The sequence below is a fragment of the Symphalangus syndactylus genome, chromosome 11, assembly GCF_028878055.3.
Source record: "Symphalangus syndactylus isolate Jambi chromosome 11, NHGRI_mSymSyn1-v2.1_pri, whole genome shotgun sequence".
Lineage (NCBI taxonomy): Eukaryota > Metazoa > Chordata > Mammalia > Primates > Hylobatidae > Symphalangus > Symphalangus syndactylus.
The window spans coordinates 118,240,288-118,253,105 of record NC_072433.2 but is presented as its reverse complement, the minus strand read 5'-3'; the positions used below and the strand labels follow the sequence as shown (position 1 = coordinate 118,253,105).

The following is a 12,818-nucleotide window of genomic DNA, read 5'->3' as shown; positions in this document are numbered from 1 at the left end:
GCTGATGACAACAAATATTTACCTTTTTGGAGAGGAGTAACTAAAGGAAGATGTGGCATTTGGAAAGGTTTTTTTAAAGATGGGAGATATTTCAGTATATCTATATGCTGATACGGATAATCCAGTAGAAATGGGGAAATGATGCAGCTCATTAACATGCAGGAGAATGAGATGAATACTGAAGCAATGCAATGTCCTTAAGAGGAGAAAGGAGCACGAGTGGAGACCATGATGACAGAATAGTAGGAAAGGCAAAGTATGGGTAAAGATACAAGGAAACGTGAAAGTTTTCTTCTGATTGCTTTCATTTTTAACATACAGGAAACAAGGTCATGAGCTGAAAATGAAGAGGGAAAAAAGGGACGCTAGAGGTTGGACAAGAGGTATTAAAAGTCATCTGTGGTGATTCAATCAGGAAATGTACTAGGATTACAGAAGGATTAGGCAAGGTGCAGTGGCTCACGTCTGTAATCTCAGTATTTTGGGAGGCTGAGGCAGGTGGATCACTTGAGGTCAGGAGTTAGAGTTCGAGACCAGCCTGTCCAACGTGGTGAAACCCTGTCTCTACTAAAAAAAAAATACAAAAATCAGCCGGGCATGGTGATGGGCGCCTGTAATTCCAGCTACTCGGGAGGCTGAGGCAGGAGAATCATTTGAACCTGGGAGGCAGAAGTTGCAGTGAGCCAAGATCGCGCCACTGCACTCCAGCCTGAGTGACACAGTGAGACTCCATCTCAAAAAACAAAACAGAACAAAACAAAAACAACCAGCAGCACAAAGGGCCCTCCTTAGGTCTGTGGTCATGAATTTAAAGGGAGAGCTGGGTCAGCTTGGGTGTGTTTTCCTCAAAGCATGCTCAACTTCCCAGGTGTATGCTGGAACAGATGGAGAACTGGATACAAAGGGTGTGGGGGTAGGGGTCTGGCCAGGTGAATTACAACAGAAGAATGCTGCAAGGGAGCTGAATGTGTATGAAAAGGAAAAATTATAATAGTGGACCACAAATTTAAGGCAGGGTAAACACTCAAGTGAGGACAAGGAAAGAGGTGGTCTTGGGACAGCAAAGAGGTGATAGCAGCAATGGATTACAGATCGCAGACATATAGAAGTACTGTTGAAGAAACGTTTACAGCCATCCCTCGGTATCCATGGGTGATCGGTTCCAGGAACCCTGCCCCACCCTGGCCCAAATACCCGGATGCTGAAGTCCCTTACATACATAAAATGGCACAGTATTTGCATATAACCTAGGCACATCCACCTGTATACTTTAAATAATCTCTAGACTACGTATACCTAATAAAATATAAATGCCATGTATAATTGTTATACTGTAGCTTTTTACCTTGTTGTTCTTTCTTTTTAAATACTTTTTATCCTTGGCTGGCTAAATCCTCAGATGTGAAATCTGATGATTCGGAGGGTCTACTGTATTTTATGGAAGGAGTTGGAAAGACAGGATGCTGAGACCCCAGTGGAATTAATGAAATTGTGTCTATGAAATATCCTCAATAAAGCATGGGCAGTTCTGGTTAAAATGGTATAGAACTACCTTAAAGACTAAAGAAAAATCTCAACCTGCGCAAAGTGAACCGGCAAGATAAAGGAAACTGGAAGGCTAAATTGGAGCTGGAGAACTGTATCACAGGAATGATAGCTGGAGCTTCCTAGACATAGAATCCTCAACCATTTCCAGCACTCCTGAAGAGTCAGCTTTGCAAAACCTGGCCAACTCAGAAGGCAAAAATGCCAGATCGCAATCAGATGAGCCACAATAAAACTATACCTTCCCCCACATTCCCCCATCTTCCCCCCTGTATCTTTTCTCTGCAATCCTGAGTTGCATCCTGAAGTGGTAGGAATACCATACTGAAGAAGACCTGGCAAAGTAAAAAGAGAAGCCAACTAAGTAGGACTTTTCCTCCAAAACAAGCTTCTAGGTTCAAAGCAGTTTTGAGCCAAAAAAAAGTTCTGCAATCTACAAGAGTTTGAACAATACTATACTGTATCTTCTCATGACTGAAATAAGACTATTATTGACAAGTGACCAGAAGACCTTTCGTTACCTAAAAGTGACTTAAAAAGCTATCTGATCACGCTAAAAGCTCATCTAGAAGCAGAGAAAGACTTAGTCTACAGGGAGAGTTTTGAAGGCACAGTGAAAGTTGTATTTTGCTTAAACCTTACCAAGTTTCACCCATTAAACCTTTCAGTTCCACAGATACCCATAAATTCCCTCTATATATACGGTGTAAAACATACACAATGTTGAATGTACTCAAAATTCATTTTTGCTTTACTAAACAAAAAGTGAAAGTTTTATTAAGTCAAATGAAACAAAAATAATTTTATGTTGTTTTTTTTTATTTTTATTTTTTTCTTCGAGACGGAGTCTTGCTCTTTTGCCCAAGCTGGAGTGCAATGGCGTGATCTCGGCTCACTGCAAGCTCCGCCTCCCGGGTTCATGCCATTCTCCTGCCTCAGCCTCCCTAGTAACTGGGACTACAGGCGCCTGCCACCACGCCCAGATAATTTTTTGTATTTTTTAGTAGAGACGGGGTTTCACTCTGTTAGCCAGGATAGTCTCAATCTCCTGACCTCATGATCCGCCCGCCTCAGCCTCCCAAAGTGCTGGGATTACAGGCATGAGCCACTGCGCCCAGCCAGTTTTGTGTTTTTTTTTTTTTTTTTTTTTTTGAGATAGTCTTGCTCCCTCGCCCAGGCCGGAGCGCAGTGGTGCCATCCCAGCTCACTGCAACCTCTGCCTCCTGGGTTCAAGCAATTCTCCTGCCTCAGACTCCTGAGTGGCTGGGATTACAGGCCTGAGCCACCGTACCCGGCTAACTCTTGTATTTTTAGTAGAGATGGGGTTTCACCATGTTGGCCAGGTTGGTCTCAAATTCCTGAACTCAGATGATCCACCCACTTCGGCCTCCCAAAGTGCTAGGATTACAGGCGTGAGCCACAGCACCCGGCCTGTTTTGTTTTTTTTGAGATGCAGTCTCGCTCTATTGCCCAGGCAGGAGTGCGGTGGCGCGATCTCGGCTCACTGCAGACTCTGCCTCCTGGGTTCACATGATTCTGCTGCCTCAGCCTCCCAAGTAGCTGGGATTACAGGCATGTGCCACCATGCTCAGCTAATTTTTGTATTTTTAGTAAAGACAAGGTTTCATAGGCCAGGCTGGTCTCGAACTCCTGACCTTAGGTGATCCGCCCACCTCAGCCTCCCAAAGTGCTGGGATTACAGGCGTGAGCCACCACGACCGGCCAATAATTTTATGTGTTAGTACAAGATACAAAAATTCGATCATACAGATTTCATATGAAATCACAGCATGAGTTTCTAAGTGGGTAAGGAAGAAGACAGATATATCAGGGCTCATCATTTAGTTACTTTCAAAGGTACCTAGATTTAATACGAACTTAACCTAATACTTTCTAGGAAAAAGAGGGAGTATATTTTATCATAATCTATTTGACTAAAATACATTAACAGGTATTTTACAGTGTCAGGATTAAGACAACTTATTACCAAGTCTTTTTGGCATTTCAATTCAGGAACTCCCTTTGGATGAGGGCCCAAAGCAGTCTCAGCTAAATCCTGCACTACTCATTATTTGTTAGTATCAAGTATACTTAAGCTTTGAACCAAGGTAGCAGGATGCATAAAACTAGTAATTTAAAAGCTAAATTCCTGGCCTGGCACAGTGGCTCACGCCTGTAATCCCAGCACTTTGGAAGGCCAAGGTGGGCGGATCACGAGGTCAAGAGATCGAGACCATCCTGGCCAACATGGTGAAACCCCGGCTCTACTAAAAATACAAAAATTAGCCAGGCATGGTGGCACACGCCTGTAGTCCCTGCTACTCGAGAGGCTGAGGGAGGATAGTTGCTTGAACCCAGGAGGCAGAGGTTGCAGTAAGCCGAGATGGCACCACTGCACTCCAGCCTGGTGACAGATTCTGTCTCAAAAAAAAAAAAAAAAAAAACCCTGGGTGTGGTGGCTCATGCCTCTAACCTCAGCACTTTGGGAGGCTAAGGCAGGCAGATCACCTGAAGTCGGGAGTTCGAGACCAGCCTCACCAACATGGAGAAACCCCGTCTCTACTAAAAATACAAAATTAGCCGAGCATGGTGGCGCATGCCTGTAATCTCACCTACTCGGGAGGCTGAGGCAGGAGAATCATTTGTTTTTTTTTTTGTTTTTTTTTGAGACGGAGTCTCGCTGTCACCCAGGCTGGAGTGCAGTGGCGCGATCTCGGCTCACTGCAGGCTCCGCCCCCTGGGGTTCACGCCATTCTCCTGCCTCAGCCTCCTGAGTAGCTGGGATTACAGGCGCCCACCACCTCGCCCGACTAATTTTTTGTATTTTTAGTAGAGATGGGGTTTCACTGTGTTAGCCAGGATGGTCTCGATGTCCTGACCTCGTGATCCGCCCACCTTGGCCTCTCAAAGTGCTGGGATTACAGGCGTGAGCCACCGTGCCCGGCCAGGAGAATCATTTGAACCAGGGACGCGGAGGTCGCAGTGAGCCGAGATTGTGCCATTGCACTCCACCCTGGGCAACAAGAGTGAAACTCTGTCTCAGAAAAAAAAAAAAAAGAAAAGTTAAATTCCAAGTTTTTCCAGGTAGTACGAAAAAAATCAGAAAAAAATGCCCTCACCTAACTAGCAAGTAAGTATTAAGAATAAGCCTGACCAGGCGCGGTGGCTCACGCCTGTAATCCTAGCACTTTGGGAGGCCGAGGTGGATGGATCACCTGAGGTCAAGAGTTTGAAATCAGCCTGATGACCATGGAGAAAGCCCGTCTTTACTAAAAATATGAAAATTAGTCAGGCGTGGTGGCAGACACCTGTAATCCCGGCTACTCGGGGGGCTGAGGCAGGAGAATCACTTGAACCCAGGAGACAGAGGTTGCGGCGACCCGACATTGTGCCACTGCACTCCAGCCTGGGGGACAGAGCAAGACTCCGTCTCAAAAAAAAAGAATAAGCACGTGCATGTGCTTCTCTCAAGTTTCTCTCAAGTAGACACAGGAAAACTATAATGTCCCCCTCTGAGACTGACTAAAACATTACTAACATTAAATATTCAATAAAATGTTAAAATATTTCTTTCATGAAAATCGAGAATAAGAAAAATACAGCAAATCAAAACCAATACGCATTTTTAATTTTGACAAAAATCTTATAAAACCTTAACAAAATATCCCAGACTCATCTTAAAGCAGATGAGGAACCTAAATCAACCCTTTCATAATTTTAAAAAAGACAACTGGGACTTTAAAACATAACAGCAACCTATCCCAGAAAATAATGTGAGAAATTAGTTATGAAGTATTTAAATAAACTTTTAATTAAAACTCTCACGATCTACACAGGCAAATATGAGCACAGCTGCAATATGCCATGTTAGTATCATTATTAATCACTTTATTAATCATATCTGAGGAAAAACAAATGCTTTCTAAATCATCCTAAAAAATCTTACAAAAAAATGAACTACCCTCTCCCCACCAGACACACATACCCTGATGAAGAAAACACCAAAATTTAAAATATTCCAGCAATTATAATACAAGATAATCCTGAAATTTATTTAGCCTCAAAACATTATGAACTACTCCAAGGAAGGAACAATACTTTGAAAACACTAGTATTTTTAAGGTACAAAAAAAAAAATTATGGCCGGGCACGGTGGCTCACACCTGTAATCCCAGCACTTTGGGAGGCCAAGGGCAGATCACGAGGTCAAGAGATCGAGACCATCATGGATGGCCAACATGGTGAAACCCTGTCTCTACTAAAAATATAAAAATTAGCCGGGCGTGGTGGCACACACCTGTAGTCCCAGCTACTTGGGAGGCTGAGGCAGGAGAACTGCTTGAACCAGGGAGGTGGTGGTTGCAGTGAGCCGAGATCATGCCACTGCACTCCAGCCTGGGGCAACACAGCGAGACTCCGTTTCAAAAAAAAAAAAAAATTATGAGTTCTAATTTCTTGGAAAAATATATTTTAACACAGCTGCTGACTGTCAAGAATTCTGATGATGTGATTATCCAAAAAAAAAAAAAAAGCCAAACACTTTTACTTAACACATCACACCTTATTTACTTGTTCTTTATCATCACTATTACCATTTACAAGTACGTTTGTCATCAACACCAGACTATCAGTGGTACACTGTCAGGTAACTCTTCTGAGAAATATACATTTAAAGAAAAAGTATCACAATTCTCTATCACTAAAATTTGAAGAATTACTTTCCTTATTTTTTCTAGAAACAACAATAAAAAGCTAACAGCACACTTTGGGAGGCCGAGGTGGGCAGATCACTTCAGACCAGGAGTTTGAGACCAGCCTGGCCAACACAGAGAAACCCCGTCTCTTTTTGAAAATACAAAAAATAGGGCGTAGTGGCGTCTGTCTGTAATCCCAGCTACATGGGAGGCTGAGGAACGAGAACAGCTCGAGCCTCAGGGCGGAGGTTGGAGTAAGCCGAGATCACACCGCTGCACTCTATCCTGGGTGACGGAGCGAGACTTCATCTCAAAAAGAAAAAAAAAAGCTAATAGCCGGTAAGTCCAAAATCTGAAAGTTCTATTTGAATGTAAACATTATCTTTAACAATGTATTAAGTATTGTAAGCATTAACAGTCAAAAGAGCCCACTTAAATACAAAAGCTAACTATAAAAAAATTAATATCTACATTATTTCATAATGATCAAGACTGACATTGAATCACATTAGTCTGGATTCCTGAAATAAACAAAATATTACTGCTTTTTAAACATATATAGATTAAAATAGGCAATGCAACCTTATGTTCAGAATAAATGCAAAACTACAAATCTCAATCTTTTAAATTAGTAGTTTTATCACAGTTGCAATACTAAAAGATAAGTCCACATATGGAACCACAAATTATTACTAATAATCCTTCCCTTTTCAGCACTATCAAGTTTATATGCATTTATTTGTAAATGGTGAACACAAGGACAAAATAAAATTCCTGAAATGAAGCTTTATTTTAAAACATTTCTTATAGAAAAGGAATCCACCGTTTATCTTTGGGGATTTTTAAAAATAGAAAATGTTATTACAAAGATTATTTACAGAAAACAGGACCAGAAGTACATTACCCTTCAATAAATACACTGTACCAAAGTCTCCTAATAGGGACCAGGGAGAGGATAAAAACACTAGCTTATTAAATGTCTTCCTCCCTTCATTTTAAAATGTAAACAGATTCTATTAAACTGACAATATAAAAGCTTAACCCAATAATTTTAGCTGTACAAAGTTACTTATTAACCTTTAAAGGCTGTTATGAATTTACACTTCCTGCAGTTCACCTGCCATCTTTCCCAACTGAAACAGCCACTAGGGGTTTAAGACAGTCACCACTTGCGACATCAATAATAAGGAAATAACTTTACATTCAAGTTTAAGGATAATTGTGGATCTTGCTTGTGCCCAGAAACAGTATGCAACACAGGTCTCAGCCCATAAACAGGTGCTTAATGAATATCTGCTGAGTAAATGGTGACATTTTATTATATTAGTGCAACATTAGTTTTTCTCCCCTAAATTTAGAGTTCTCCCTTGCTCAAAAAGCAGCAAGACCATACCACAGTCCCGTCTCAAAAACACATGAACTCCTTTATTAATAATGAAATAGAAAGCTGGGTTTCAAAACACAATCCCACTCCCTCTTTACCTTCTCCATTATTTTTAAAGATTAGAAATAAGGCCTGTTTTTAAGAAACAGAAAATGTATACCAACTTCTCTCAAACCAAAATAGAAAATCCACATTTGATATGTATTTTCTATGTTCATAATACTGAGAGTAAGAACTGACTGTTCATCAACAGTATGTTATGTGGGATAAAAACTAAAAAATGTATATCAAAAATACATATTGTTTGCCGACATTCTTTCCTTAATCATAATCAAGAGAGTATGTGCCTAAATTTTACTAGATGTGAGATAAGCTTTGTCTGATATTTCAAGATTCATTCATTCAACAAATACTTTACTGAGCACGTACTATAAGCCAGGCCCTTCAATGAAACATTTAAATTTTGTAAACTGCACATCACCCCCCAAAATTCCCCTAAAAAAGCTTATCATTTAAAATAATTGCAAGCTAAAGAGGAATCCCCAATGTTGTTTCTTACACATAGTGAAGTCAGCGGATCGGGGCGCTTTTTCAGCTGTTAATGCGGCATCAAGGAGCCGCTACCTACCACACCCGTTGCCTAAAATCGCAACTTAAAGCTGCAAGCACTGGGTAAAACACCTGTAAGAGTAGCTCAGCTGCCGCGACGAGGTTACCACGGGCTTTCACGCCCGGGGCCCGGGGCGAACCGCGGCAGGACCCGCGGACTGAACCCGTCGGGCACCTCAGGCGAAGAGTTGGGGCTCAGGAGCCAGGTGTCTTTGCTCCCCGAAACCCTCCCCTAGAGACCCCGGGCCCTCCCCGCCCGCCCCTCGCACCACCCTCCCGACTTTCAGACCCGAAAAGTTGGGGGGAGGGGGGTCTGCCTTTCCATTTTACATCAAGCGGTCAGTTGGCTGCCTCAGCCGTCCGCCTGCCGTGAATTCTGAACTGAGCGTGTAACCATTCCTCAGAGGCAATAGAAGAAAAGCCAAAGGCAGGGTCCTAGGGTGTGAGGACCTCGCCCAAACCTGAAATGGAGACGCAGGCTCAGCACACAACCCGCAGCGCGCGGCTGGCAGGGCCGGGCCGCGCTAACCCCAGAGCCCTCAGGGACGAGGGTTCGGGGCTTCGGGACCCCGCCCAAGGGACCGAGAGGGCGAAGCGTGGGGGCCGACGCGCGACTGGGGCTGGCACTGCACTCACCTTCGCCTTTGTCTCGGCCGCCCGTTCCGGCCGCAGCCCCTCTCAGCGCCGGCTCCGCCGCTCCTGCCGCCCCAACGCCTGCAGCTGCGCTCCCCGCGCTCGCAGCTTCCTGGCTCCCCCTCCCCGCCGAGGGTCGCGTGCGGGTTGGGCGGAGCAAAAGGCGGCGGAGCGAGAGGCGGCGCGCGCCCCTAGAGCGGCTGGAGGGGCGGGCGCCGTTGCGCAGCTGCAGCGGCCGCAGTGCTGGCCCCGCCCCCGGCCAGGCCCCGCCCTCGCCGTGCCCCCGGCAAGGGCAGGTCGGCCGGCAGGCGGTGGGACTCCCGGGATTCGAGCCGCGCGGGTTAGGAATTGGTCTCTGTAGCTAACGGACGCCTGAGATCCGGGGCTGCAGCACTCGCGGGAAAGGACGCTCCGAAAGATGGCGACCAAACCTGGGCGGGAGCGTCAGGGAGTCCCTTCCCACCCCGGCCCGGGCCGCGGACATCCGTGCGGAGGAGCGACGTCTGCGCACGTTGTGGGGCGGTGGACGCGCCCAGGCGAGGGTGGGTGGGTGCTGAGCGGTTGTGGGATGAGGGGTCTCTCAGTAGCAGTTGAGAGCCCATCCTCTGACCACTGCTTTTTCATGTAAAAGTCAGAATCGTTCAATCAGTCATTAACTGGTTTAAGGCCAGGAACATCCACCTGGCATTTGAAATGCGTGAAAATTACACATGTACTAGACTTCTGTGATTCCTTTGGGTGTGTATTTTACATATCTCAAATCAGAAACGTGAGTGCCGTATTTAGCACCCAGCAGTCCACCAAAATGCCTACAAAACTTTATGGTAAGTTCAAAAGGATAGAGAGCGTAATGCCACTGAAGTAAGCTCTTAAACCTGTGCTACTTTGAATATAGTAAGTAACGTATGGTGTTCCCCATTCTAGGTTGATGGCGAGAATTTCTGGTTACTCAGGCCAAAAACTTTATATCATCCATAACTCCTCTCATACTCTCATTTTCACTTTCAATCTGTCAAGAAAGCTTGTTGGTTGCACCTTCAAAATAGAACAGACTGGGCAACATAGTGAGACCCTATCTCTACAAAAAAAAAAAAAAAAATAGCCTGGTGTGGTGGCGTGTACCTATAGTTCCAGGTACTCTGGAGGCTGAGGCCAGGAATTAGGTTACAGTGAGCCATCATCAGGCCACTGCACTCCAGCTTGGGCTGGACAGAGTGACACGTGTTCAAAAAAAAAAAGTTCTCAAACTTTCCTACCTTGCTATTTTTCCTTTGTTCCCATGACACTTCCCACCTTGTAACAATCTTTATAATTCACAGTCAGCCCTCCGCAACCATGGGTTCTGCGTTTCTGGATTCAACCAACCACAGATGGAAAATATTTGGGAAAAAAACACAACAATTTAAAAATACAAATAAAAACCAATACAATCTAACAGCTATTTACATAGCACTTACATTGTGTTATAAGTAATCTAGAGATAATTTACAGTATGACGGATTAGTATACAGAAGGATATATGTGGGTTATGTGCAAATACTATATCTTTTTATATTAGAGACCTGAGAGGATTTTGGTACTGGTCGGGGTCCTAGAACCAATCCCCCTCAGATACTGAGGTATGCCTGTATTTATCTGGTATGTTTAGCTTTTAGTGTCTGCCTTCCTTAGTAGAAGCTGGGATTTTTGTCTGTTTTGTTCAACTCATGTATCCCAAGTACCTAGAATAAATGAAAAATTTAAAAATTCCCTGAGATTAAAAAAAACTAAAGCAACAAAAAATGACCAATTTTTTTATTTTAAATTTTCTCTTGGTTTCTGTTTCAGTTAACCATAAGATCTTTATCTACATCATATCATAAGCATTTTGATTTTCCGGTTACTCTGAGTACAGTGATGACCGTTTACTTCACATTTAATGCAGTTTTTTGACCAATGATACGCTGCAATCCTATTTCACTGAATGAGAATAACATGATAGAGTAGAGGAAGGTTACATAAAGACTATTAATTCTAAAAATTTCCTAGAACAACAACAAAAAAAAAAAACCAGAAAATTCCCGAACTTGATATATGTGCTTGCTTGTAAGCCTCCCTTTGAATTACAAATGTGGTAACCTTGTGTGAATGCCTTAAGTAGTAAATTTTCTATCATTTACCTATAAAGGGTAGTATTCATTATGTAAACACTTATTTTCAGATTTTTCATATTTTGTAACAAAACATTACGTGATTGAATACCATGATCTAATTTCAGTTGCTATAGCTATTCATATACCTTTCTCATCAGTTAAAAAAAAAAAAACCTCAATTAAGGACACAATGCCATTCAATTGAATGACACTTTTTTTTTTTTTGAGACAGGGTCTCACTCTGTCACCCAGGCTGGAGTACAGTGGCCTAATCTGTGCGATCTCGGCTCTCTGCAACCTCTGTCCTCTGGGCTCAAGTGATCCTCCCACCTCAGCCTCCCAAGGAACTAGGACTACAAACGCACACTACTACACCTGGCTAATTTTTGTATTTTTGGTAGACAGGGTCTCACTATGTTGCCCAGGCTGGTCTGAAACTCCCAGGCTCAAACAATCCACCCTCCTCGCCTCACGGAGTGCTGAGATTACAGGTGTGTGCCACGGCGTCTGGTCTGGATGATACTTTTTGTAGAGTATGTGTGCATAATTATTTGCTCAATGTTATATTCATAGCAGTCTCTTTACACATTTAATTTATCCTTTATGATTTAAAACAATTTAAAGCTATAGATTACATGTTACAATTTGATTTTTTTATAAAATTAAATAGACTTGTTTATTAAAAAATTGACAATGTGTTTCATCAATGTTAATCTGTAGTTTGTAATTACAATAATACCAAATAAAATTTTTCTAGAGTCATTGTGATGTATCTGTGCACTGTCCTTAAAATTGTTACCAAGTAAAATCTTATTCCAAAAGAAGGACAAGGGTAAAAAATAGACACTGTTCATAATTTATTCACATAATATACAGTGAAAATACTGATAAAAGTAAATGCAACTATTATAGTCCAGAAGAAACTGTTTTGCATTCCTATTAGTCCATAACAAGTGGAAACATTACACCAAAGACAACAGGAAGGAACACGTTGTTCTAACCAACTGTTAAATAGCCTTGAGCTCATATAACAGCCACATTGGCCTGATTCTGCAATCTTTTACTTAAATAAATTTTCCTTAAAATTTTTAAAGCAAATGGATTTTCCCTAAAAGTATACTATTAATTTTTGTTTTTGTTTTTGTTTTCGAGATGGAGTCTTACTCTTGTTTTCCAGGCTAGAGTGCAACAGCACGATCTTGGCTCACTGCAACCTCCGTCTCCCGGGTTCAAATGATTCTCCTGCCTCAGCTTCCTGAGTAACTGGGATTACAGGCGCCTGCCACCACGCCCGGCTAATTTCTCTATTTTTAGTTTACACAGGGTTTCGCCACGTTGGCCAGGCTGGTCTCGAACTCCTGACCTCAGGGGATCCGCCTGCCTTGGCCTCCCGAAGTACTGAGATGACAGGCGTCAGCCACTGCACTCAGCCTATTAATTTTTTTTCTTCTTTTTTTGAGAGAGAGTCTCGCTCTGTCACACAGGCTGGAGTGCAGTGGTGCAATCTTGGCTCACTGCAACCTTCCTCTCCTGAGTTCAAGTGATTCTCCTGCTTCAGCCTCCTGAGTAGCTGGGATTACAGGCGCCCACCACCACGCCTGGCTAATTTTTGTATTTTTAGTGGAGACAGGGTTTCACCATGTCGGCCAGACTGGTCTTGAACTCCTGACCTCAGGTGATCTGCCCGCCCCAGCCTCCCAAAGTGCCGGGATTACAGGCGTGAGCCACCGTGCCCGGCCACTATTAATGTTTTTTAAATCTGCTTTCCAAAATTTGATACCAGTTCTTTCTAACATTTAGGAGACATGTTGTACGGAGTCA

At 43.1% G+C, this 12,818-nt stretch overlaps 1 protein-coding gene across 4 annotated transcripts in view; it reads right to left on the bottom strand.

Annotated features, from left to right (window-relative positions):
• CDC42SE2 (CDC42 small effector 2) overlaps nt 1-12,818 on the bottom strand; it is a 137,671-nt gene that overhangs the window by 117,890 nt on the left and 6,963 nt on the right. For 2 of the 4 annotated variants that reach the window (XM_055299356.2, XM_055299357.2), the window contains exon 1: nt 8,869-9,063. The exons of 1 other annotated variant lie outside the window; for it this stretch is intronic. The gene's annotated coding sequence lies outside the window, so the exon portion shown is untranslated. Of the gene's footprint in view, nt 1-8,182; nt 8,421-8,868; nt 9,064-12,818 lie in introns of those variants that run through there. One more of the 4 variants, XM_063612402.1, reaches the window with a different exon arrangement.